Consider the following 27,600-nt stretch of genomic DNA (forward strand, 5'->3'; position numbering starts at 1 on the left):
TGTCTCAATTGAAACAAAAGATGCTTCTAGATTCAGATCCTCCTAACTTAAAAGAAGTGCAGGATTTATTGCATACTGCTGAACAAGTGGGAAAACATACTTTGCAATGTGGGTTTGATTCCTTAGAGGCCTCCTGTAGAGCAGCAGTTACAGGCTCTGTCATTAGAAGGCATGCTTGGTTAAAAGAACATACGTTACCAGATCATGTTAAGGTCAAATTATTGGATGCACCTTTGCAGCGGGATGTGCTGTTTGGAGTTAAGGCAGAGGAGGTATTAAAGAAGCTGGAGGATAAGGCAAAATCTATGCAAACGGTTAAAGATTTCATACAAGTTCAGCCTCCTCGTTTTAGCAGAAATTGGCCAACAAAGAATTGGTCCTTTCCAGTCACAGATAGACCTCAAAGGGGCAGATACAGATGTCCAAAAGGTAGAGGTCAGACACAAGGCCCTTACAGGCCTCGACAATGGGGCACACAAGGCCAGAAAGAAGGAGAAGACAGGCCTCAACCTTATAAAAAACAGACTGAATGACTTTCCACTACAGCTACCAAACAGTTCTCTCTTGGCAGCCCCCTTAGGAGGAAAACTGGCGCTTTTCTATCACAACTGGCATTGCATCACCAAAGATAAATGGGTTCTCAACATTGTATCTCAAGGTTACAGGTTCCATTTTCACACCCTGCCAAGGCTAAAAGGAATGCCAAATCTGCCACCAAATCAATGGGCAGAGGCTCAAAAACAAATTGCAGCACTCATGGACATGAGAGCTATTCAAAAGGTACCACCACAGGAACAAGGACAAGGATTTTACTCAAGACTCTTTCTGGTTCCCAGAAAGGACAAAGCTTGGAGACCCATTCTGGACCTTTCTACACTAAACACTTAGCTGGATGTACCAAAATTCAAGATGTTGACACTACAGCAGCTTCTTCCCATGCTGGGCAAGAAAGCTTGGCTCGTGACTTTGGACCTCAAAGAGGCATACCTGCATGTCCCTATCAGACAAAACTGCAGAAGATACCTCAGATTTCTTCTGGTTCAATGCATTATCAATTCTCTGCACTGCCCTTTGGCTTATCTACTGCACCCAGGGTGTTCACCAAGTGCCTGGCACCAGTAATTGCTTTTTGCAGGCAAAAAGGAATTCAGATTTATCCATACCTGGACGACTGCCTGATTCAAGCAGAGAGCAAGGACATTCCACTAAAGCATCTGGTGTACGTAAAAAAAGTTATTAAGTTGCCTGGGGTACACCGTAAACGAAAAGAAATCAAAACTAGTGCCCTCACAACAGATAATATTCCTGGGTGCCAGGTTGAGCACAACGGCCCAAATGGCTTATCTCACGCCAGACAAGCAAGGACAACTGACTTAATGTTTTCAATTAATGGCAACAAAGACCCAACTCCCTGCAAGAAAAATTCTGCAGGCCTTGGGCTACATGGCATCTTGCATACTACTAATTCCATATGCCAAACTGCACATGAGGAAACTACAGTGGTACCTAAAGAGCGTATGGTCTCAACACTGTCAAAGTTTGGAAACAGTTATACCACTAATTCCTTGCCTACAACAGGAGTTTCGATGGTGGGCACAAGCTTGTCACCTCAACAAGGGACAGCCTTTCATTCAACCCACAGCCAGGCAGATACTGACAACAGATGCATTGGATTATGCCTGGGGAGCACACATGGCAGGAAAATGTATCCAGGGCGAGTGGCCCACAGAGCAAAGACATCTCCACATCAATCAAAAAGAGATGCTAGCTGTACAAAATGCTATTATAGCTTTCAAGGACCTACTGCATCCAGGACAATTACTACTAAGGACAGACAACACCACAGTTATGTGGTACATAAACAGGCAAGGGGGCACACACTCCTACCCCCTCTGCAGACAAGTCATGACCTTGTGGAACACAGCTCTAAACTACCAAGTTCATCTGCAAGCACAATTCATGCCAGGAGAAAAAAACACACTGGCAGACGACCTAAGCAGAAACATTATGGACCCATACGAATGGGAACTGAATCCACAAATATTCAGAATGATAACGCAAAAAGGGTGGAGCCCGGACATAGATCTGTTTGCCTCCCCAAAGAACTGCCAACTACAGAAATTCTGCACAAGGAGCTACCATCCACAAGCATGGAAAGTGGATGCCCTCTCATTCAGCTGGAGAAAGCTACAAGTATACGCTTTCCCCCCTTTACCTCTCCTCCCAAAGGTACTCATAAAAGCCAGGCAGGAAGAGCCAAAAATGATACTGATTGCACCAGACTGGCCACGCCAGCACTGGTACCCAATCTTAAAGAACTTAGCACAAGAACCACCCTGGATTTTACCTCAAATCCCAGAGTTGCTGACACAGCACAACAGTCAGATACTTCGCAGCCAGCTAAAGACCTTAAACCTAGGTGCATGGAAAATTCCCTAGTCAAGCAAGCAATGCCTCTCTCCAAAGCTGTTATGGATGTCATTCTGGAGGCCAGAAGGCCTAGCACCAGGAAAGCATACTCTGGTAAATGGAGGAGATTCTGTGCCTGGAACCAAGCGCACAGCCTTGACCCTCTTGTCCCAAAAATTCCTCAGATACTGCAATACTTAACTGAGATGCTGGACAAGGGCCTCTCTTTTTCATCCATCATGATCCACGCCTCAGCTATCTCTGCTCATTACAACACGGATCCACCAATTTTTTCTAATCCTTTGCTCAAACAATACCTCAGAGTGGCTAAAAACATACGACCACCCCATAGAGCACCTACACCAACTTGGGACCTCAACTTTGTTTTGGAAAAATTAACTCTACCTTCTTTTGAGCCAGCTAACACAGCAGAATTAAAATACATCTCTTGGAAAACTGCTCTGCTACTGGCAATAACATCAGCGCGAAGAGTTTCAGAATTACAGGCACTAATGGCAGTTGAACCTTTCCTTATCTTCCACCAGGACAAGGGTGTCCTTAACAACTAACCCTATGTTTATGCCAAAGGTGGTATCAAGTGTGGCTCTAAACCAGACTATTCACTTGCCAACTTTTTATCCAAAACCACAGAACAAAGGGGAGAGACTTCTACATTCTTTGGACATTCACAGCTGTGCTTGTATTTGGACAAAACCAAAGCTTTCAGAAAATCTGAGCAATTATTGGTAGCATACGCTGCAGGAGCACAGGGAAAAGCCATTTCAAAGCAGACTATTTCAAAATGGATAGGACACTGTATACGTTTCTGCTATACCCACCATAGGAAACCTGTACCTAGCAGCATTAGATCTCACTCCACCAGGCCAACAGACACTTCAACTGCCTACCTCAGAGGAGTACCTACCAAGGATATTTTGGAAGCAGCAGCATGGAGTTCTGTGCATACCTTCACCAAACATTACCATTTGCCTTTATACTCCAAATCCAGAGCTGGCTTTGCCACTGCTGTACTGCAGGGCCTTATAGCCTCCCCTAATGCCTTATAGATCCAGCCTCCCTACCTCAGCTTTGGGATTCCACCCAAGTGTAATGACTGCAGCAGTGTAACACGATGAACATAGTACAGTTTTGTACCTACCATAAATGTAGATGTTCGAGTGTTGACACTGCTGCAGTCCAGGTTACCCTCCCTCCTTCCCCTCTTACTTTCTGGTACTTACCTAGGGCATCTACCCTTTATTACCTATGGGGAGTATTTGCTGGTAACTAAAAATGGTTGTTTGCTTTTCTTTTGTATTGTTTACTAGCGATTTGAATTGCCTACCTATTTGGGGGCACCTGACATCTGGGGCAAGAAAAACTGAATAAAATGGCGTCGGCTGCATCTTATATACCCCTGTCGCACTGACGTCAGGGAGGAGGCAACAGCAACCGATGCCGGACCAAGACTTTGGAACTCTGGCCAACTGCGGACCGCCTGACGGCGGGATAACTCAAGTGTAATGACTGCAGCAGTGTCAACACTCGAACATCTACATTTATGGTAGGTACAAAACTGTACATGTTAAGTTGTCCATCTCGCCTTCATTCTTGCTGGATGGGTTTGGAGCCGACCTCGGCTTCGACTCGGCCACTCTAAAAGCTCGAGAGTTGGTTCCACCGGCTCGAGGCTCCCCTTATATCCCACAGTGCTAGGCGGTATTACCTCAGATCTCGTTTGCCGCTACAGCGATCGAGGTGTATTGTTTCTACCGGCTTCAGGTCAGTTATTATAGATTACTCTATAGTTAAATTAAACCCCCTTAATTTAGTCTTTTATAGTTAATTCCCTTAACTTAGTGGATTTTGACCCTTTCCTTCCTGTTTATCCACCCTTTTTTCCTCAAGAACTTATTAGTTCTTCCCTCAGGCCTTCGGGCCCTTCCATCCCCTTAGTGGAGTGTATGTGTTTTCTTTTAGGGATCTAAATAGAACTAATTTTTTTAGTTAACCTTGTGGACAGTGTAATCGGTGTGTTTGTGTGTGGTTACACTTTCCTTGAAAATGTCTAAGGAGTCAAAGGTCTCAGGCTTCAAGAAGTGTGACTCGTGCTGTCAGAAAATGTCTCTGACAGACGGTCACACTTCTTGTGTATACTGCCTGGGACCTTTACACCTGCAGGACTCTTGTGCTGTATGCCATGGCTTCAGCCCTAGAGTCCTGCAGGAAAGAAAAAACAAACTTATTTTAAGAGGTTTGCTTAAGCCTGAGGGTTCCCCTACTACTACTTCGGGCAAACCCTCTAAGGCTTCTAGGTCCTCGACTCCAGCTTCAGAGTCGAGGCCTAAGGCTTCGAAACCTACTTTTACATCGGCTCCGGCTGGAGCCGATGAGTCTCGAACTGCAGCTTCTGTGGTTCCCTCGGCTCCGGCTGGAGCCGAGGCATTGGAAATTCCTGGGTCGGCTCCGATCAGACCATCGGAACCGACATCTAGAAAGAGGTCCAGGTCACCGTCCCTTGGCTCCGTTCATTCGGCTCCAGCGTCTCCCTTGCTGTCTGAACGGAGCCATAGATCTCACTCCTCTAGATCATCGAGGCTTTCGGATCATGACCTTCAGAGGGTAGTGAGTCGACTTCTTAAGTCCGAGGCACTGGCCCAAATGCTTCAGAGTCCGACTCATCAGTCGATGCTTGACCCTATCCCTCAAAATGTTCCTCCTCCGACTCCTTTGAGCTCGGAGCCGGGGCGTTTCGGAACTGAGAGTATGGTAGCGTCGGAACCGATACAATTGTCTTCGGTTCCGTCGTCGGCTCCGATTTCTTCCTTGGAAGAATCTCGGCGCCGGACTTCCCTCGTCTGCTCCGAGGGGGTGAGTGGCATCGGACCCTTGTCCGACCCGCTCTCCTCTCGGTGCCGCGCTGGTGAGTTCGGCTCCGACATCGGCCTCGGAGCCATCATTGTCTGTGCCGAGAGGGGTTCTCAGCTTTTCGGAGCGGGGACCTCTGGCTCTGCCTGACAGGGGTGCGTTCGAGGTCATGCGGAGTGTGTTGGAACCTGGTTCAACTCCACAGTCGGCTCCTTCCGACCCTCCCTCTTCGGTGCCTCAGGTTATGTCTACTCACTCCCTCATCCCAGACCGCAGAGAGCCAGCTCCTCAAGAATCCCCTGTGGGATCTCATCCTCTTCCGAGGCCTCTCCTGAATTGGCAGGGGAGCCCCCTAGGAAGAGAAAGTGTAAGAGGAAGCACATAGACTCACCTGAGTCTGTCACCTCTGACACAGATTTAGAGGATTCGAGGGTTCCCCGTTCCCCTTCTGAAGATGTCTCCTTTGCAGACATTCTAGAGATCCTGAAACAGAGGGGAAATTGGCCAGCCCTTAACCCTTTGGAGGATGAATCTGTGTATCTTGAGGCATTTGGCTCTCGCCCTTCCACCTCCTGGGTGTCCCCCCCCTTTGACCCCCTCATGCAGCTGGTAGCAAAAAAGGTTTGGACGGCTCCTGACTCAGTGGACCCCACCCCAGGAGACCTCCAAAGTTTATCACAGCACCAGCAGATAAGCAATTTCTGACCAAGGGAGTTTCTGTGGATGCTATGGTGGTAGCTGCTGCCACTAAGAAGGAACTAGCTGATCCTTCGGTGCCTGTCCATCCTCCTAACAAGGAATCTAGGTCTATGGACAGGTACGGGAAGCGGATGTTTTCGTCAGCGACCTTTGCTATGCGTTCGCTGAACTACCTATGTCATTTCACTCGTTTTCAAAGAGACTTGATCAAGGAAGCGAGTGAGATGTTGAAGGACCCTACAGCTGCGGGTTTTCAGGACAAGATGAACGCTCAGCTGGCTACCCTAAACTCTATAGCTAACTCCTCCATGCGCCTCCTTTCATATGCGGCTGATGGAGCGAGCAGAGCCACAGGGACAGGTGTCGCCTTACGCCGGCATGCCTGGATGCAGCTGTGCAATTTTGCGGACCCCTTTAAAACGTCTTTCACTAATTCCCCGTTTGATGGATCATCTCTCTTTGGTCCTCAAGTGAAAGAAACCTTGACGAGGTGCGAGACGGATGGCAAAACTCTTTCTGCCGTCGGAGTCCGTTTTGCTACTCCTTCTAGGCCTTACCCCAAAGGCCAGAAAAGTGGGAAAATGTGGTTCCGCAAACAATCTCAAGGGACTTTGCCTGACGCACAGAGTCGGTTCCCCTCCAGAGGCAAAGGGGGGAACAATAATGGTAGACGTCGCCCTAGAGGCAGGGGGGGTCCGCAGAACCAGGGCAATCGAGAAACCTTTTCCGATAAGCCCTTCCAGCATCCCTGAGGTGTTGCCCGACTGTCCACCTTCGGAGGCAGTCGGGGGAAGATTATCACTGTACCCAGAAGCCTGGCGATCCCTAACTCAAGACAAGTGGGTACAGTCCATCATTTCCGAAGGCTATTCCATTCCGTTCTTTCGTATTCCAAATCAATCAAAAAAATCCCTTCCAGATGTTCCACCCGCTCAAAGGGATCAAGCAGCGTTGGAAATCTCAAAGTTGCTTGCAAAAAGAGCCATTCAGCCAGTGCCAGCAGACCAGCAAGGATCCGGAATCTACTCCAAATTCTTTTTGGTTCCAAAGAAAACAGGGGACTGGAGACCCATTTTGGATCTCAGTATCTTGAACAAGTCGGTCAAGAAAACAAGATTTCGGATGGTCACGCTACAATCCATCCTACCCTATTGGGAAAGGAGAACTGGATGTGCTCTATAGACCTCCAGGATGCGTACTATCATATAAAAATGAACAGACGCTCCAGGAGATTCCTCCGCTTCCGGCTGGGAACCAGTCACTTTCAATTCAGAGCCCTGCCCTTTGGTCTCACCACTGCCCCCCGGGTGTTTACCAAATGCATGGCAGTGGTAGCCTCTCACCTGAGACGTCAAGGATTCCAGGTGTTTCCATATTTGGACGACTGGCTCCTCACAGCTCCTACCAAGCATCTTCTTCTAATAGCCAGAGACTACACCTTTCGCATTTGTCAAAAGCTAGGTATCTCAATAAATTGCGAAAAGTCTGTTTTGTCGCCTTGTCGTGCTATTACCTTCATAGGCGCAAATCTAGACACAGTCAACATGTCTGCGAGAATAACAGACCAAAGAATAGCAGACATACGTAAACTGGTCTCCCTTCTCTTCCACAGCAACAGAGTCAAAGCCAGATTAGTTCTGAAAGTACTGGGGATTATGGCGGCTGCTATCCCTCTACTTCTATTAGCCAGGTTTCACATGTGAATCCTGCAATGGATGCTCTTCACACAATGGTCCTACCAACAACTTCCGATGTCCCACACCATTATGATTACGCAAGCATGCAAGAATCATCTTCTTTGGTGGATTTCTTCCCCCCAGCTCTTCCTGGGAAGACCCTTTGTTCCTTCCCCTCCGGTTGCTACTCTGACAACGGACGCCTCCCTGAATCGGGTGGGGGGGGCATTATCAGGGCAGAACAGTCCAGGGCATATGGCAACCAGACGAACGCCACTTGCATATAAATGTTCTAGAGATGAGAGCAGTGCTTTTAGCGTTGCAAGCCCTTCAAGACTCTCTTCCCTTGGGAACGATAGCAATCCAGACGGACAACATGTCTGTAGTGTGGTATATCAACAAACAAGGCGGAACCAGGTCCTATCCCCTATGTCGAGAAGCACTCAGACTGTGGCAATGGGCGATTTCCAATCTAATCGCGGACAAGTTGAGCAGAGCTATCCTTATGCCTCACGAGTGGTCTCTGAAAGATTCTATTTTGGAGAATATTTTTCTCAAGTGGGGTCAGCCTTGCTGCGACCTTTTTGCTACTCCCCAAAACAGCAAGTGCAGAGATTATTTCACCCTATTCCCGTTACCAGGCCAGCCCAGCAGAGACGCTCTAGTCCAAGTTTGGCCCCGGGGACTTCTGTATGCATTTCCTCCCTTCCCACTAATCTCTCAAGTGATACAGAAAGCTATCGCTCAGAAGGCCTCATTGATCCTCATTGCTCCTTACTGGCCTCGACAGGTTTGGTTCCCCTTTCTACATCAATTTCTGTTGGAGCAACCTTGGCATCTGGACCTTGTTCCAGATCTTTTGATCCATCAATCGGGTCAGTTACATCGCTCCCTCCCCTCTCTGAACCTCACTGCTTGGTTCCTCCAATTCCAACCTTAGCCAGGCTTCCTCAAATATTTCACTCTGTTCGAGATATTTTGATAGCTTCCCATAAATCTTCCACTCGGAAGATATATCTTAGTAAGTGGAAACGTTTCGCCTATTGGGCTCAAGGAAGGGACATAGATCATTTCACTGCTTCCATCCAAATAGTCCTTGATTTTCTAGCTGAACTCTTCCATGCAGGTTCATCTCCTTCTACTCTTAAAGTTCAATTGGCAGCTATATCTAACTTTCATGTGGGCACCTCAGATTCTGCCATCATGTCTCACAAGCTTTGCAAAGCTTTCTTGAAGGGAGTTTTTCTTCTTAGACCTCCTATAAGAAATCCTCCTCCCTCTTGGGACCTTAATTTAGTTCTCACATCTTTAATTCTTCCCCCTTTTGAACTTGCAGCCTCCTGTTCAATGAAATTGCTATCCTGGAAGACTCTTTTTCTGGTAGCCATTACTTCAGCTAGAAGGGTCTCAGAGCTTCATGCACTCAGCAGTCGACCACCGTATCTTTTGTTTCATAAGGATAGGGTATCCTTATGGACCAATCCATCCTTTTTACCTAAAGTAGCCTCTGCGGCAAATCTGAATCAAAACATTGACCTCCCTGTGTTTTTTCCTAATTTTTCTAACAGGTCTGAACAAAAATTGCATTGGCTAGATGTCCATCGTCAATTAAGGTATTATTTGGATAGGACCAAACAGATCAGAAAAACTGACCAGTTGTTTGTCTCTTATGCAGAAGGCAGAAAGGGCCTGTCAGTTTGGAAGGTATCACTCTCCAGATGGCTAACATCCCTGATTTCCTTTGTGTATGAAATTAGACACCAAAAGTTGCCTAACAAACCAAAGGCCCATTCGACTAGAGCTTTGACTACTTCTATAGCTTTCCAAGACAGGCTGCCTATTGATACCATTTGTGCAGCAGCTACATGGGCTACTCCTCACACTTTCATTTCTCATTATAAGTTGGATTTAGCTTCTAGACATAGAGCTAATTTTGGTTCCACTGTACTCAAGAGTCTGTTCCGATTGGCCACCCGGGACAAGGTGCTAGGGACGCGGTCCCATCCAGCAAGAATGAAGGCGAGATGGACAACTTAACATATAGAAGTTATGTTCTTACCATAACGTTCCATGTTAGTTGTCTTCTTCTCGCCTTCTTTCTTGCGTCCCACCCTCCTTCACACTAGCCTGGACAGACCTAGAGGAGTTTGATTGTGGCCTCTCTTTCTACCACCTCTATTGTATATAGGTATATGCTATACTGTGCATATATTCCTTCATCAGGTTTTCAGGTCACCTTCTTCCCTTCCTTTTATAGAGGTGGGTTTTCCCTTTTCCAGTAGTTCTGGAGTTATTTTGGCTGGGCCTAGCTTACAAACGAGATCTGAGGTAATACCGCCTAGCATTGTGGGATATAAGGGGAGCCTCGAGCCGGTGGAACCAACTCTCGAGCTTTTAGAGTGGCAGTCGGGCCGAGGTCGGCTCCGAACCCATCCAGCAAGAAAGAAGGCGAGAAGAAGACAACTAACATGGAACGTTATGGTAAGAACATAACTTCTATTTTGTACCTGCTTTCAGTCCAAAGCAGCCGAATTTGTTAATGCCAAAGCTCCCATTTCAAAAAGCCCCGCAAGAGAGCCTAAGTTCTGTCCTTCCTGCAGATGTTGCAGTCCGATCCCCTTCCAGTCTATGCAGATGTTCTTCGTGTTTCACTGTTGCAGTCATTAAATTTGGGGTAATCTGCTGGCAGGTTGCCCTCAGTCGACCTGATTAAGAAAGTCTTGGGTCCTGCATCGGTTGCTGTCCCCTCTTCCATGACGTCAGGTCATCAGGGGTATAAAACATGCAGCCAACGCCATTTTAATCCGTCATTTTTGCCGCGCGGTGCCCAAAGCAGAAGCAGTTCACAAGCGCCAGTCGGCTGACTCCTGAAATTTTCGTTTTCGAGTTTCAGAACCGAAGTCTTCAACCTAAAGCTAAGTACCCCGTTGGGGAAACTTTTTCTTGCTCTTTACCGATGTCAGTTGTTGTATCTTTCGGCTTTTCCCGGCTAGGGGGTGCCACAGCGGAACTTCGGTCCGCTAATGATTGTCAGTATATTTTTATGTACTGAGTTACCAGCCCTGACGAACAACCTTCAATAAAGGTACACCCATTGACGCATGTCTCCACACAAGACGCTTTAGCTGAGAATCGAACAGTAAAAGTTAATAATTGTATTACTTGTGGGAAGCAAATAACCTCATAAGGATTTTCATTTGTACTGTATTTCTTGCCTAGGCCCTGACCACAATGTGCCTTGCTGTCGGTTTTGTGCTAAGTTTAACCAACGCACTATTAAGCGTCAGTATATTTTTGCATCTAAATGGTTTGGCTCAAGATTTAACTATTCAGAAATGTCGGTTAGCAATCCCACTACTGGAATTCACAAAAAACACCGAGACAGACTGTCGAATTCCAAAACCGACGACGAAGCTTCTCTTAAGCCAGTTGCTGGTTCATTGGTACTCAGTGAGGTGCTTTCGCAGCCCCTGATACCTGCTACTTTTGATTCACAGGCCTCTACCAAGACCCATTCGGAGTCCGGCATGCTGCGAGATACTTCAAGTATTGAACCTGCGGATGTCTCTCCCTTAGATGGGTTTGGAGCCGCTGAGCAGGCACCGGCTTCTGAGGGTGTTTTCAGGCCTAAAGATTTGTATATTAAACCGACGCCATCCTTAAAAACAAGGCCAAAACCAACTTCTATGTATAAAAAAATGATGCGTGCGCCACGTGCTCAGGCCCCTATGCCTAAAAAACAAATGATCAAAATGGCTGAGGATTTAATTACCTTGATCAGGGGGTCCCAACCCCCCTCCTGCTAAGAGGCCTAGATAAGGCACTGATTATGAATCTTCAGATCAGGTTTCCATTTCTTCTGATTCCTCTTCTGATGAGGAGTTATCTATTCCACCTTATGAGGACTCTGATGTAGAGGAATCCATCCCTTCTGAGGATTTTTCTTTTGGAAAAACTTTGCATACTTTAAGAGAACATTTTCATTGGGAGAGTTAGGATTTTTCAGAATCCAAAAAGAGGCTTAGGGATTTCCTTCTTCCTCAGCATAGGCCTTTGGCTATACCTCCTGTTCTAGACATTGTTGATGATGTTTTCTCAGAATCTAGCATGGCTCCTGATTCCCTGCCTCCGGCTCCTAGTAAGCCAGACAGATATTACAGGGTTCCTGACTCCTACACATTTCTTTTTAAAAACCCTACTGCTAACCCTGAGACAGTTTCTCAGGGTCCCAAGGGTGTTAAGGCTTCTACTGTTAAAAATCTTACCCCTTCTGATAGAGACTCCATGGCGCTGGATAGATGGGGTAAGAAGGTTTACACATCTGCAACCCTGGCAATCAGGGCTTTAAACTGTCAATTTCATATGCTTAAATATCAGCAGCATGTCATCGGCTTACTTAAACAGAAAATGATGTTGATTTCTGACTGTGTGGAAAATAGAGTTACAGGATTTATTACATTCAGCTGAACAAGTTGGAAAGCATACTTTGCAATGTGGTTTTGATTCCTTGGAGGCCTCTTGCAGGGCCGCTGTAACTGGATCTGTGATAAGAAGGCATGCTTGGCGCAAGGAGCAAAATCTGCGTGATAGTGTTAAAGCAAAATTGTTGGATGCTCCTTTACAGTTTATTTGGTAATAAGGCAGAAGAAGTTTTAAAAAAGATGGAAGACAAAGCTAAATCTATGCAAACTGTAAAAGATTTCCTACAAGTGCACCCACCCAGATTCAGTAGGAACTGGCCTACTAAGAGTTGGTCCTTTCCAGTACCCACCAGAGCTGCTCAGGTCAAACCCAGGCACTCCAATGGCTCCAGGTTTCAGTCACAAGGAACTTACAGAACAAAACAGTGGGGTGCCTCCACCTCCAAATCTGGAAGTAGCAAGGCAACCCCCTACGGTAAACAGTCTCAATGACTTTCCTCTGCCATTTCCAAGCCACTTATCTTTTGGCAGCCTTTTTGGGGGGAAACTAGCACTTCATGCACAAAATTGGCATCTAATTACCTAGGACAAGTGGGTTTTAAATATAGTATCCCAGGGATACAGATTTCATTTCCACACGTTGCTAATTCCAAACGGATGGCCAGGTCTGCCTCCAAATCAGTGGGCAGAGGCCCAGAAACAAGTCATGTCCCTCATGGATATGGAGGCTATTCAATGAGTACCAGAAAAGGAAAAAGGACAAGGTTTTTTTCAAGACTTTTCCTGGTACCCAGAAAAGACAAGTCATGGCGTCCAATTCTGGACTTATCCATTCTAAATACTTTCCTGGACATTCCAAAATTTAAGATGCTGACTTTGCAACAGTTACTGCCTATGCTAGGCAAGGATGCCTGGCTGGTAACTCTAGACTTAAGAGTCTTACCTGCGTATCCCAATCAGGGAATCTTACAGAAGATACCTCTGCTTCAAAGCAGGCTACTTGCATTACCAGTTCTCTGCACTGCCCTTTGGCTTATCTACTGCACCCAGTGTCTTCACAAAGTGCCTGGCACCAGTAATTGCATTTTGCAGACAAAGAAACATTCAAATTTATCCTTATCTGGACAATTGCCTAATTCAGGCAGAAGCCAAGGACACTCTTTTACAGCATCTGGCGTTTGTAAAAAGGTTTCTAACTTGTCTAGGATACACCATAAACGAAAAGAAATCACAACAGGTACCCTCTCAAAAAATTACATTCCTGGGTGCTAGCTTGAATACAACTGCCCAGATGGCTTACCTCACGCCAGACAAAATAATCCAATTGATTTACTTCAAACAAGTGGCCACAGAAACCCAGTTATCTGCAAGACAAATTCTGCAGGCCTTGGGGTTCATGAAGTCCTGCATTCTTCTAATTCCATATGCAAGACTGCATATGAGGAAACTTCAATGGTACCTAAAAAGCTTATGGAGTCAACATTGACACAGCCTGGAATCAATGATTCCTATCATTCCTTGCCTGCAGCAAGAGTTCATTTGGTGGGGTGAGGCCTGTCACCAAAACAAGGGACTGTCATTCATTCCATCCCCTGCCACCCAAAGCCTGACTACAGATGCATCAGACTATGCTTGGGGGGGGGGGGTGCATCTGGCAGGGAGATGCATTCAGGGCGAATGGAGCCCAAATTAAATGCACCTGCATATCAACCAGAAAGAGATGCTAGCTGTACAGAATGCTCTGACAGCTTTCAAGGACTTTCTTCATCCAGGAAAACTACTGATAGACGGACAACACCGCAGTCATGTGGTACATTAACAAGCAGGGGGGGTACCCATTCCTACCCCCTTTGCAGACTAACCATGACATTGTGGAACACAGCCTTGACTTACCAAATACATCTACAAGCTCAATTCCTGCCAGGAAAACAAAATACTCTGGCAGACGAACTAAGCAGAAATCTTATGGACCCACACGAATGGAAACTGGATCCGCAAATCTTCAGCATGTTGACACGCAAATGGGGGAGCCCAGGCACAGATCTTTTTGCCTCACCCCAAAACTATCAGTTGGACAAATTCTGCACAAGAATTCATCACAAAAAAAAAGCTTGGAAAGTGGATGCTCTGTCCTTCAGCTGGAAAAACCTGTCAGTCTATGCTTTTCCCCCTCTGCCTCTGCTCTCCAAGGTCTTGCTAAAAGTCGGACAGGAAAAACCAAAAATGATTATGATTGCTCCAGACTGGCCTCGCCAACACTGGTACCCACTCCTACGCAATATGTCACACCTTCCTACGTGGTACCTGCCTCAGACTCCTTATCTACTTCTCAGCAGAACTTTCAAATTCTACACACACAGCTCCAAACTCTGAATCTTGCAGCAAGGCTACTCAACTAATTTCACCAGTTACATCTCTCAGCAAATCTGTGGTGGATGTCATTTTGGAGGCTAGAAGGCCTAGCACTAGAAAATCTTATGCTGATAAATGGAAAAGATTATGTGCCTGGAATCAGGCACAAGGAGTAAGCATAGAAATGCCCAGTATTCCTCAGATTCTGCAATATTTAACTGAGATGCTTCACAAGGGCCTATTTTTCTCTTCCATAAAAATCCATGCCTCTGCCATTTCGGCTCATTACAACGCAGAGCCTCCCCTCTTTTCTCATTCCCTTCTAAAGCAGTACCTCAGAGGGGCCAAAAATTTAAGACCTCCCAGGAGAGCACCAACTCCTGCATGGGACCTCAATTTTGTATTGGAAAAACTCACCCTGCCTCCTTTTGAGCCAGCTGCTACTGCGGACATAACATTTCTCTCTTGGAAGACAGCTTTTCTTTTAGCAATCACTTCAGCTAGAAGGATCTCAGAACTACAGGCTCTCATGGCAGTGGAGCCTTTTATTATTTTCTACCCGGACAGGGTAGCGCTCAGGACCAATCCATCCTTTATGCCTAAAGTGGTATCCAGTGTGGCTCTTAATCAGACCATTCATCTGCCAACTTTTTTCCCAAATCCACAGAACAGGGGAGAGCGGATTCTGCATTCATTGGATGTACACATACAACTAAGGTTCTGCTTGAACAGGACAAAATTCTGAGCAACTACTGGTGGCATTTGCTGCAGGGGCAGAGGGAAAGGCTATCTCAAAGCAGACAATTTCAAAATGGATAAGCCATAATTGTATTTGTTTCTGCTACATGCATCATGGTAAACCTGTCCCCAAGGGGATCAGATCCCATTCCACCAGGGCTGCATCTACTTCTGTAGCCTTTCTCAGAGGGGTTCCTACCAGAGACATTCTAGAAGCTGCTACCTGGAGCTCAGTTTGTACATTCACCAAGCATTACCATTTACCTCTCTTCTCTAAATCCCAGAGCAGGCTTTGCCACTGCTGTCCTGCAGTGCCTTATAGCTGCTCCTAATTCTGTATAATTCCATCCTCCCAACCTTAGCTTTGGGATTCTACCCAAATGTTATGACTGCAACAGTAAATACACTCGAACATCTACATTTATGGTAAGTGTACACAACTGTACTTTGTAACTGCATAGACTTCTGGGATCTTTGCTGTTGCAGGCTGTCTTCAGAGTCCAGACTGTCTTACCAGCAGTTTGGATCTGCGTGCATGCTCTGGACTGGTTCAGTAGCAGTCCGAACTCGGGGAAATTGCCGCGAGTGCTCATGCACGAGTTCAGGAGTCAGGTAATGCACACAAATGCTGCGAGTGCGCATGCTTGTGTTTTTGGGGACTTATGTTTGTTTTTATTTATTTTTTCTTTGTTTTCTTTTTTTTTTTATTCATTTCGTTTCCTTTGTACAGCTGGGGAAGGCTACAGTCATGCAGCCCAATCGTACGAACCACCCCTGGACAAACCTAAGGTGCTGCCAAATGATAATGCCCAACCCTAAGGCAAGAACATTAGGGTTATGGAGTGGTGGGGTGGAAAAGGATCTGTACTTCTTCAGCTTGGCCTTCGGGACCATAAATTATCAGATTAGATGACCAAATCATTGTGTCTGTCCTTATAAACCAGAACAAGGCTGTTGCTGACATATCGGGCATAAACTCTAAGCAGCAGATTTCCTCCTTGGTAAATCAGGCCACTCAAATTGCTAGGTATAGTGTAAAATGCAGTTATAATGTTGTTGAGGCCTTTTTCAGAACAGCTGCTACTGGCTCATTCATTAGGGTATGCCTTGTTGTGTAACTAGCCCCTACCTGAAGATTTCAAGGCTAAACTCCTAGATTACCCCCATGACAAAGACCTTTTGTTTGGACAACAGGCAGCTAGCTTGTTCAAAACTTTGTAGGAGCATGGTAAAGCTAAGAAGGACAGTAGACAAATCCTCCTTGCCCTTCTATTCGGTTACTAGAGGGATTACCTTGCATAGGCCACTTTTTTGTTAGAAGAGAGCATAGGCCTTTTCAGAAACACATGACGGCACACAGGAAAATATTTCCAGTGAAAAAGAAAAGGGAAAAAAAAACGAAAAGGGCCCCACATCTGGGAGGCCTCCCCTCACAGATAAGTCAGTGTGACCATCTCCCCCACCCTCCCCCTTTCAAAAAAATCAGCATTTTCATTACTAATTAAAAAAAAAAGATTACGACAGACAAGTGGGTACTCACTAGCGTCAAAAAAAGGTCACAGTATGTCCTGAAAGGAACTACCTTCCTTTGAGGGCATTCTACCACCACCCTACAGTCAGGTAAATCTTCTCCTTCCCATCCTATAGTCCCATGGTGTTCCTCCTTAGTTTGTGGGACAAGGATTCTTCTTTAGATTTTCTGGTACTAAGAAAAGGACAGTGAAATGCTATACTGGATTTTTTCCAGCTCAGTACTTTCCTCAAGGCTCATACATTCAAAATGATTTCCCTTCAGACCTTTCTCCCCTTTATCACTTCCACATGTCTTTATACCTTTTTTGGATTTGAAGGATGCTTACCTGTGCATCCCTGTATAGCCTTCTTGCAGGAAATTTCTGGGGTTCTGTACTGGGATGTCCTTCATGGATGCATCTGCAGTCATAACAAGTGGGTTGTCCTGTCGTCAGGCAGCCCTGCAGTTGATGTCGCACTCCACCCGACGTCATCTCTGTTGGTCTGGTATAAAAGCATCAGCCGACGCCATTTTCCTCAGTCTTTCTGCAGAAGCTGTTACGCAAGTCGGGTCGGATCCAGAGATTACTTCGACTTTCAGCCGATGTCAGAAAAGTTAACAATTGTTTAACCTGTGGGAAACAAATACCTCATAAAGATTTCCTCTTACTGTCTGCCTTGTTTAGGCCCAGAACAGTTTTCGGTTCTGATTTTCATTATGCCGCCGGATCCTCAGAAAACTGCTCAAAGTACAGCTGAACCTATTCTTACAACTGAGGCCCCTGCTACAACTCTTGAATCGACCTCAGAAATTTTACCCACTACGGTGGTTGACTTATCAGACACCATCCCCTTGGATGTCTCTACCCCAGCACGTGGTGCTGCTAGGCCTCCAGCTGCCATGTCCATCTAAAGCAGCCAAGACTACTAAAACAGTGCCTGTTAAACCCCCACATCCAGGCCCTCTTCTAGTTCTCAAATGCTTTGGCAGAAGATTTAATTTCTCAATCTCACCCAGACAGGGCCTCTCAGCCCCCAGAAGAGACCTAGGCAGAGCCCCTGAGCCAGTGTCTTCTGATGATTCTGCTGATGAATCAGACATAACTGACCAGCCTGAGGCTCCCTTCTCGAAGATTCTGATGCTGAAGAATCCATTCCAGCTGCTTCCCCACCAGAAGAATTCTCCTTGGGGAAACCTTGCATGCCATGCGAGAACAGTTCCAATGGCAGCAACAGGATTTTTCAGACTCCAGAAAAGACTTAGGACCTTTCTGCACCTCCCACAGCACAGGCCCTTAGCTATACCTCCTGTTCTCCTGTGGTGGATGATGCTTTCAATGATGTTTGCTCCCCCAGCCCCCAAACCAGACAGATTTTACAGGGTGCCAGATACTCATCACCACCTTTACAAGGCCCCCCAGAAACTATATCCCAGGCCACAGCTAAAACCCTATTCCTTCTGAAAGGGAAGCAAGGTCACTAGACAGATGGGGTAAAAAGGTCTACACTTCAGCTACTCTATCAGCTAGAGCTTTAAACTGTCAGTTTCACATGATACAATACCAAGAGTTTATGCTTGATCAGTTAACTAAAAATCTAACCACTGATGAATCTCTTGATAAGAAATATGTATTAGAGATGGTAAATAACATACAACAGGTTAGCAACCATTCCTTAAAATGTGGCTATGATGCACTGGAGGCTTCATTTAGATCAGCCATGACAGGCACAGTGATAAGAAGACATGCATGGCTAAAGGAACAAGATCATGTTAAAGCTAAGTTGCTAGATGCTCCTATGGACAAGACAAGTTTGTTTGGTACACCTGCCCAGCAGGTTATGAAGAAAATGGAAGAAAAGGCAAAATCTGTTCAAACTGTTAAAGATTTCTTGCAGGTTCAACCCCCAAGGTTTAGCAGGAACTGAAAATTTCAACCAGAGGCAGAAACCAATCCAGAGGAGGTGCCCAGTGGCAAGGTAACAACAGAGGCACAGACACAGCCACTGCCACTACATCAGCACAACCACAGTGACTTATTCCTAATTCCGCCTACCAGGGAACAAATAGCCTCTTCTAGGGCGGAAAGTTAACCTTATTTTCAAAGAACTGGCACTACATAACAAAAGACAAGTGGATTTTACAAACCATAGATCAAGGTTACTTCCACACTTTACCAGTCAAAAGAGGAATGCCATCTACCTCCAAATCTCAAAATCAAAAAAATTAGCAAACATGAGAGCTGTGGAAAGAGTGCCAACAGCAGAACAAGAGGAAAAGGGTTCTACACCAGATTATTCCTAGTTCAAAAAAAAAAAAAAGTTGAGACCAATTCTCGACTGTCCACCTTAAATACATATATCATTGTCCCAAAAATTCAAAATGCTGACCCTACAGCAACATGCTGGGCAAGGAGTCTTGGCTGGTAACTCTAGATCTCAAGGAGCCAATCTGCAGAAGATACCTCAGATTTCTTGCAGGATCAGAGCACTATCAATTCTTTGGCTTATCTATGCGCCCAGAGTATTCACAAAATGCCTGGGCTGACAACAGATTTACAAAGGGTCATTTACTTGGTCAATTTACAAAAGTCAAGGCTGATACCATCCCAATGGCATTCCACAGCAAGAAAAGTTCTGCAGCAGGGCTGGGCTTCATGCATCATCAATCTTGGTCCCATTTGCCAGACTACACATGAGGAAAACTACAGTGGTACCTAAAGAATTTATGGTCCCAACACAGACACAGTCTAGAAACAGAAATCCAGGATCAACTTCACCTGCACATCAATCGTTCAAACCAGTTCTCAAAGAGGGCCAGTTGATGATAAGGACAGACAACACCACAGTCATGTGGTACATCAACAAACATATGCAGAATGACCTGGAGCTGTGGACCCTGGCACTCCAGCTACAACATTCAGTTACAGGCAATATTTGTACCGGGAAAGACAATACTCTAGCAGACATATTAAGCAGAACCACACATCTTCAAGACCATCGAAGAAATGGGGGAATGCACAGAGACCTATTTAGATCACCCTCTCAATCACAGCTCAAAAAATTCTGCACAAGGACATTCACCCCACTACATGGAAAGTGGACTCACTCCTCCTTCAACTGGAAGGGCCTAACAGCATATGCATTCCCACCTCTTCCTTTGATACACAAGGTACTACTAAAAATCAAGTAGCTCCAAACTGGCCAAGACAACACTGGGTACCTACTGAAGAGCATGTCTCGGAACAATATGTGTGCCAACCCCTGATGCCTTTGATGTTAACTCAGAACAACTACAGCATCATACATCCAAACTAAAAACGCTGCAACTGACTGCATGGAACATCACATAGCAGCAGCTAATCCAGAACTTTCCCAAAGAGTTAAAGACATTATTCTTGAAGCACGAGACCTTCCAACAAACAGGAAGGACTATGGAAAAAAAAAAAGGTTTGTCATTTGGAGTACGGAAAGAGGAAAAGATGTGTCAAACATAGATATGCCTAACATTCTCTTCATTCAGGCCTGTCCTACTCCTCCATCAAGATACATGCATCAGCTATTTCAGCAGAATACAGCTTTGATCCGCTCAGGCAGTTCCTCAGAGGAATCAAGAATGTAAAACCACCATTACCCCAGCTTGGGATTTAAACTTTGTGCTAGAAAAGTTGACACTATCACCTTTGAACCAGCAGCAACAGCAGACCTACAACACCTGTCATGGAAAACTGCTTTCCTACTGGCAATTACTTCAGCAAGGAGGGTTTCAGAACTACAGGCTTTATGCAGTGTGCACCCTTCCCTTTCTTCCCCCCAGATAGATGTGTCCATGAGGGACTAATCCACATTTATGCCCAAGGTGGTATCCAGAGTGTCTTTAAACCAGGCAATCCACCTACCTTCTTCTTTCCCAACCCACAAAACAGTTATAATTTGCCTCTATATTCCAGATCCCGAGCAGGGTTTGCCACTGCTGTGCTGCAAGGATCCTAAACACTACATAATCTACTTTTATCCTCCTCCCTAGTTGGCTGACTGCAGATGCATCCATGAAGGACATATTGGCATCTATCCAAATTTTACAACCCACTTGTTATGACTGCAGATGCTATCCAGTTCGGACATCTACATTTATGGTAGGTACAAAACTGTACTTTATCTCATTTTTCAGTTTACTGCTTTACTTTTTGGGCATTCTATAGCCCCCAGAGTTTTCATAAAGTGCCTAACTCCAGATCTGAAGTAGTTGACTTCATTTGATCTTCAACCTGTGGGTCTACGGGTCCGAATCGGATCCGAGATGGCCGCATCACTAGCATCTGATTCGAGCTTCATGCTCCTCCCCTTACCCATAATGTCCCCCATCTAAAAACTGGCTTAGGGGTCTCAACCATAATAGGAGATAGCAAATAGCAAGCACCCACAGTCACTCACACACTCACACACACACACAACAAGGAGGGAGAGGCTAGGGGAGAAAGAAGTACAACAATAACTTTTTTTTTAAACAGCAACCGAAGAACAGCGTGGGTAGGAGAGGTTTAAGGGAGAGGATAGGAAGAAACTACACTAACCTTGGCAGGGAAATAACTTACCCAAGAAAAAATGCTAGGAGCTCTGCGACCACGATGCTTAGCTTTTCAGCGGCAGACATGATCTGAGGGAAGGAAGGAGACCTGGTGCATGATGGGTAACGGGAGGAGTTTGGAGCTCGAATCAGGTATTAGTGTTGCGGCTGTTTCAGATCCGATTTGGATCCATAGACCCACAGGTTGAAGACATATGAAGTACAGCTACTCAGATGAAACATTATGGTGAGTATATAACTTCTTTTTTTAGAATTTTGCAGGACTCTGGGAATACAGATATTCACTGAACTAGATGACTTGCTAATCTAGGCTTCTTCACCTTGGGTCTTGCTACATTACAAAAAATCACACAGAGGATGTTGAGAACAAAATCACTTTATAACGCAAAGCTTTCGGGAATAACCCTTTCTCAATACTGAATACAAACATACAAAAAGCAACTGCTTTTATACAAGCCACAAGATCATGTGACTGCAGCCAAGGTCACATGACACATTTAAAAACACATATCAAAAAACTTTATACAGTTAGTAAAAACATTTGAAGACTTATATAGGTATAGAGATAAATAAAAAATAAATAAAAAAATATACATAGAAAATGCATGTAGAAAACATAAATCTACCTCAATACAAGTCTCAAAAATACAAAATAAGGATAAAAATAAAATATTGATAACATTCATTATTTCACATTACGCTACAATCCAACAAGAATGGGTTTTATACTAACGGTGCTGTTAATGCCAGGGGGGCTATCAACAGCACCGTTAGTATAAAACCCATTTATGTTTTCTACATGCATTTTCTATGTATAGTTTTTTTATTTATTTTTTATTTATCTCTATACCTATATAAGTCTTCAAATGTTTTTACTAACTGTATAAAGTTTTTTGATATGTGTTTTTAAATGTGTCATGTGACCTTGGCTGCAGTCACATGATCTTGTGGCTTGTATAAAAGCAGTTGCTTTTTGTATGTTTGTATTCAGTATTGAGAAAGGGTTATTCCCGAAAGCTTTGCGTTATAAAGTGATTTTGTTCTCAACATCCTCTGTGTGATTTTTTGGACTTTTCTGCAGTTTGTTTTCCTTGCTCTTGCTACATTACTACAAGTTGACTCTCACCTTCCTCCTGCAACTTGGGTTCATGTCGGCTTCACAAAATCTTCCCTTCAGATTTCTGAAGACGTAGTTTTCCTGGGTTGCAGACTAGACACAAAAACATGTAGGCCTTCTTGCACAAGGAGAAGGTGCAGAGCTTCACAACTTACTTTTCAGCCCTCCTCCTCTCCCCAAGCCTACTCAGCTTGGAAGATTCTCAGAGCACAAGGTTACATGGCAGCAACCATATTGATGCTACTTTTAGCCAGGTTGCATAAGAGAAAAAAAAATCAGTGGCACCTGAAAAATGTATGGTCTGTACACACTTACCCCTTGGGCAGACAGATCTCTCTTATGCTTTGCCCCCGGAAGGATATCTTATGGTTTGTGGCATAACTGAACATCAAACTAGGCCTGCCCTTCAAGGTTGAGACCGAAAGTCTAGGGCTGTACGCAGACACCTTTGATGAGGGTTGGAGCATGGATGGGAATCCACAAGGTCCAGGGATGTTGGCAGTCCAACCTGACAGAAGAGCATATCAGTCCGAAAGAAATGAGAGCGCTCATTCAGGCTGTGCAAGTCTTCTCTAACCTCTGGATGCCAGGACCTCTAAAAGTATTCACATAACTGTTGTATTGTCTGTCTGTGGTACGTTAGCAGGGAGGAACCAGATCATACCAGTTATGTAGGTTGACTCAGATTGCTTGGGACCTGACCATCACAGCAGCTGTGTCCTTTCAAGCAGTATACATTCTGGCCCAGCACAACATCCTGGCAGATGGTCTCAGCAGGTTCATTGAAGATCCCCATGAATGGAGGCTGAACATGCCTTCATAGATATAGTCCACATGTTGGGTACACTAAGATAAACTTACTTGCTCTGGTGAGCAACAAACAGCACCCCCACCTTTACACAAGGACTCCTTGCCTCTTGGCTTGGAGGACAGATGCAGTGTCCTTCCAGTGGGTAGGAAGGTTTCTTTATGCCTTCCTTCCACTTCCTTTACTGTCAGAAATTCTACTAAAGATCAAAAAAAGAAAAAAAAATCTTCTGGTTACTTCCTTTATGCTAAGGCTGTATTGGTTTCACTCTTTCTATCACTTTGCCAGGGACAGTCACCATAAGTGGACTTTATCACTCAACAGGCTTGTTTCACCCCAACCTAAACCTTAGGCCATTAGGATTCTGATCCCCTTCAGACACCATTTTTTCTGAGGTTCACCAGGAGGCAAGGAGACACATCACCAGAAAACCTTACATAGCCCAGTGAAAGAGACTTTCGAGATGGTGTCAAGCTAGCAGTCAACCCACTAGTTTAATCCTGTTTGTGCTCATGAAAGGTAGCCTGGCATATTCTTGTATTTAAGCCCACCATTTGCAATCTATGCCTATCTCCTGCCCAGTCTATGTTATGTCCACGCTTGAGGTAAAACAGTTTTTAAAATGAATCCTGCACTTAAACCGTTAGAGAAAACCTGTATTTCCCCCTTGGGATCTCAACTTTATGCTGAAAGTTTCACTCTGCCTCCCTTTGAGCCTGATACTTCTTTATCTGTCAAATTCTGCACCTAGAAATCCATTTTGTTGGTAGCTCTCACTTCTGCTAGGAGAGTCTCGGAGCTACAGGTAGTCATGGCTGCTGCTGCTTTCCTTATTTTCCGTAAGGGCAGTTTGTCTGTGAGGTTCATCACTTTTTTCATGCCTAAAGTGGTAAAGATGTCCTCAGTCCAGGCTATCAGTCTTCCTACTTTCTTTCCCCATCCACAGGTCAGGACTGAAGGGATTCTTAATTTTCCCCTGATGTGTATGGACAACTCATGTTCTGTTTAGACACAATTGAATCTGTTCGTAGGTCAGACTAACTATTTGCTTTCTGGACTGTAAGCTAGACCAACCTGTATCCAAGCAGACTATTGCAAGCTGGATTTCTAAGTCCATTTCCTTTTGCTACAGTTACTATGGAAAGTCCTTGCCCTATTTCCCAAGGGCTTACTCTACTAAAGCAGTGACACCTTCTGGAGCTTTCTACAAAGTGGCGGATTCCAGATCTGTTCTGGAAGCTGCTACCTGGTGGTCTTTGCACACTTTTACTAAACATTACATAATAGATGTATTTTCGGGTCTACTTCACAATGTCGAAAGTCGACAATATCAAAGCTGATATTGTCGGCACCACAACATCGTAAGTGCAGAACATCATGCAGGTAATTCTGTTTACCTCAATGTAGTGCGGTCTCGGAGTTGGAATATTTAAGTAGGGGGTGTGGGGGTGCAGTGGGACTTGCCCCCCTGCCTACGCTAGTTAGTTTTTATTTTTGTTTGCTTTTTGTTTTTTAAGCATTATTACCTCAGTTTGCAAGTACAGGAGTATATAAACGAATGTATGAGCATAAATCCTCAGACTATCTCCAAACCAGCAGCCTAAAGACATCTGACATGAAAGCAGTCAGCTAAAAGAGGAGCAGCAGAGAACAGGGGGCCATCGTCTGTTCTTGGGTCTGTAAGACAAGGAAGCAGAGTAAAAGAAAAATAGAATAAGACGAGGGAGACATCTTTACCACTTTAGGCATGAAAAAAGTGATGAACCTCACAGACAAACTGCTCTTACGGAAAATAAGGAAAGCAGCAGCAGCCATAACTACCTGTAGCTCCGAGACTCTCCTAGCAGAAGTGAGAGCTACCAACAAAATGGATTTCTAGGTGCAGAATTTGACAGATAAAGAAGTATCACTAGAGGTCAACCTTCAGTAATTTGATGTAGTAAGATTTTGATAATGTGTTATAGATGCTTATTTTCCAGGTCTAGGGAAGCCTTCACCAGGTTAGTCCTTTTTGGCCTCTTGGACAACTGTCAGTGTTCCCAGCCTTCCACCCTTTCGTTACATTAAGCTTTGTGAATCATCCATCTGTTTTGAATACTGCAACAGTGATTTCAGTCAGGACGTAATACAGTTGTGTAAGAGCTTACTGTAACAGTAGATGTCCTAATAATCATTGTTGCAGTGTTCCTCCCCACCTTTATTCTCCCTCGTCTTATTCTATTTTTCTTTTACTCTGCTTCCTTGTCTTACAGACCCAAGAACAGACGATGGCCCCCTGTTCTCTGCTGTTCCTCTTTTAGCTGACTGCTTTCATGTCAGATGTCTTTAGGCTGCTGGTTTGGAGATAGTGTGAGGATTTTTGCTCATACATTCGTTTATATACTCCTGTACTTGCAAACTGAGGTAATACGTCAGATGTATGCTTCAGGGAAAATTTAAGATTTGATACCCCAGCCAGACATCAGAAGTGAAAACCCATCTGTTTGGAATACGGCAGCAGTGATCAGTAGGGCATCTACTGTTACAGTAAGTTCTTGCTCAACTCTACTTTACTCTGATAGACTAGAAGCTGTGCCACTCTACTCAGTGTCATACAAACTTCCAAGGATTGATCTCTCAAGCTTTCTGTGCTATGAATGTCCCAATACTCTTTGAACAGATAGTGCCAGATACCTAACCCAATGTCTACATCATTTCTAGAATGGGCAGCCCTTGCTTATCAAGCAGAGTACTTTGCTAGCAACCTTTAAAATCAGTCTGGATGGGCGATCACAAATTTTCACCAGGAATATATTGTGAAAGTCTACTTAATGGGTGGGCACTGTTAGTTTCACACCAGTACTGATTGATGTGGCTGAGGTTCTTGATGGTCGATTTTGGCCTTAGGTTAGTAAGAACCTTTGAAGCCCCCCATTCTCTTCCTTTACCTTTTGTAAACCTGTTTCATCATTATGTATATAATTGGTGGCATGTTTACAATGTTTTACTTAGTGTATTGTTTTTTATTGTGGTATATCTTATCAAAATTTCTCACTTGAAGAACTGAAGGCATAACAGGACAGTTCAGCTTTCATATGAAATCTGCTGAGCATTAAGTAGCAGTAATGTAAAGGCAAAAATTACCTTGCAAGACTGGTGGGAGATTCTGACTTTAGCTGCTAGAAGAATTGGGTTAGACAAAGAACTCTAATGGATGTGATAAGAAACCTGTTTGTTAGACAGCTGAAGATCTGTCCCACAATGGTCTGGTTTGGTGAATACCTTGTACATTTCCTTCCTTAATTTTGTGGACAGTAATCCTGCTTCAGGTGACACAAATTGGTCTTGTTTTAGTCTTGATAGATTTATGGTACCTTAAATGCAGGTGAGGAATAGGAGCTGAAAATGTTAATGTTTAAGTGCAACAGTATTATTCTCGTGAATTAAAAAAAAAGAAAATGCTACCTTATAAGAAGATTCACTATGTAGAAGTAAAAAAAAAGTAGTTTGCTAATGCTTTTCTAGTGAAACGTACTTTTAAAAGTCCAGTGGCGCATATGCGATCTACACTGAATGCCTGCCATCACATTCTGTTGGCAAGGTTCATAGGAGGATACTATGCTAGCAACCCTAGAGTCTTTACAAGCCTAGCCATGTTAACCCAAATATCCCTATTTGTTCTTTTTTGGGTAGTTCGCAGAAGGAATTTATGAGCAAGATCGGGTCTGCGATCAGCGCTGGCTATCCCTGTCGAAAAGACATTTGTATTATGTTCATGAGGTCATTGCAGGGGCATGTGGAAACTGTTGAATGTTTCTGTTAATGATCAGAAGCCCTAGTGTTTCCCCTTTGTAAATTATGTTAGGTGTGAATATCGTTTTCCAAGCTGCTAATTTAATCAACAGTATAGCATTTAACTAAGCAGGTTAACTAATTACAGAGAAGTCATAACGGTGACATCAGGGCATCTAAGCATGGTGTACTGCTTGAGCTAGGACATTGGCAGTACTTCGTTATTGACTTTCATGTGTTCTGCGTGAGTTATAAATGTGAATTTCATGAGAAAAACAAGAAAAAATAAAAACATTTCTCGTTCTAAGAGTTAATCACATGCAAAAACATGCAGTCTTCTTACATGCAAAGCTTTTTTTTTATTAAACAGTCCAATACTTTTTGCACTTGATTTTTCAGTTTGCATATATTGCGTTGAAATTATCTACCTTCATTATTTTCAGGGTCTGTGAATGTTGAATCTCACTAGTGGAGGCAACCATTGCTTTTATAACTGTTTTCTGTATGGTGTAGAAGTAATAATATGGTAGGTAGCACTGTGAGCAAGTTTGTGTGCGTGCACATGCGTGCCCAGTATCCTTTAAAAAATGTTTTCATTTGTATTTGTTTCTGTGCATGGATTATGTACATTGCTGATCTCTTGT

At 44.4% G+C, this 27,600-nt stretch overlaps 1 protein-coding gene across 2 annotated transcripts in view; it reads left to right on the forward strand.

Annotated features, from left to right (window-relative positions):
* The window catches only part of FAM193A (family with sequence similarity 193 member A), a 2,395,037-nt gene that overhangs the window by 1,196,707 nt on the left and 1,170,730 nt on the right, over positions 1-27,600 (forward strand). The window lies entirely within an intron of this gene.

Source organism: Protopterus annectens, chromosome 2.part1, assembly GCF_019279795.1.
Source record: "Protopterus annectens isolate FY-2018-M chromosome 2.part1, PAN1.0, whole genome shotgun sequence".
In the NCBI taxonomy this organism is placed as follows: Eukaryota; Metazoa; Chordata; order Ceratodontiformes; family Protopteridae; genus Protopterus; species Protopterus annectens.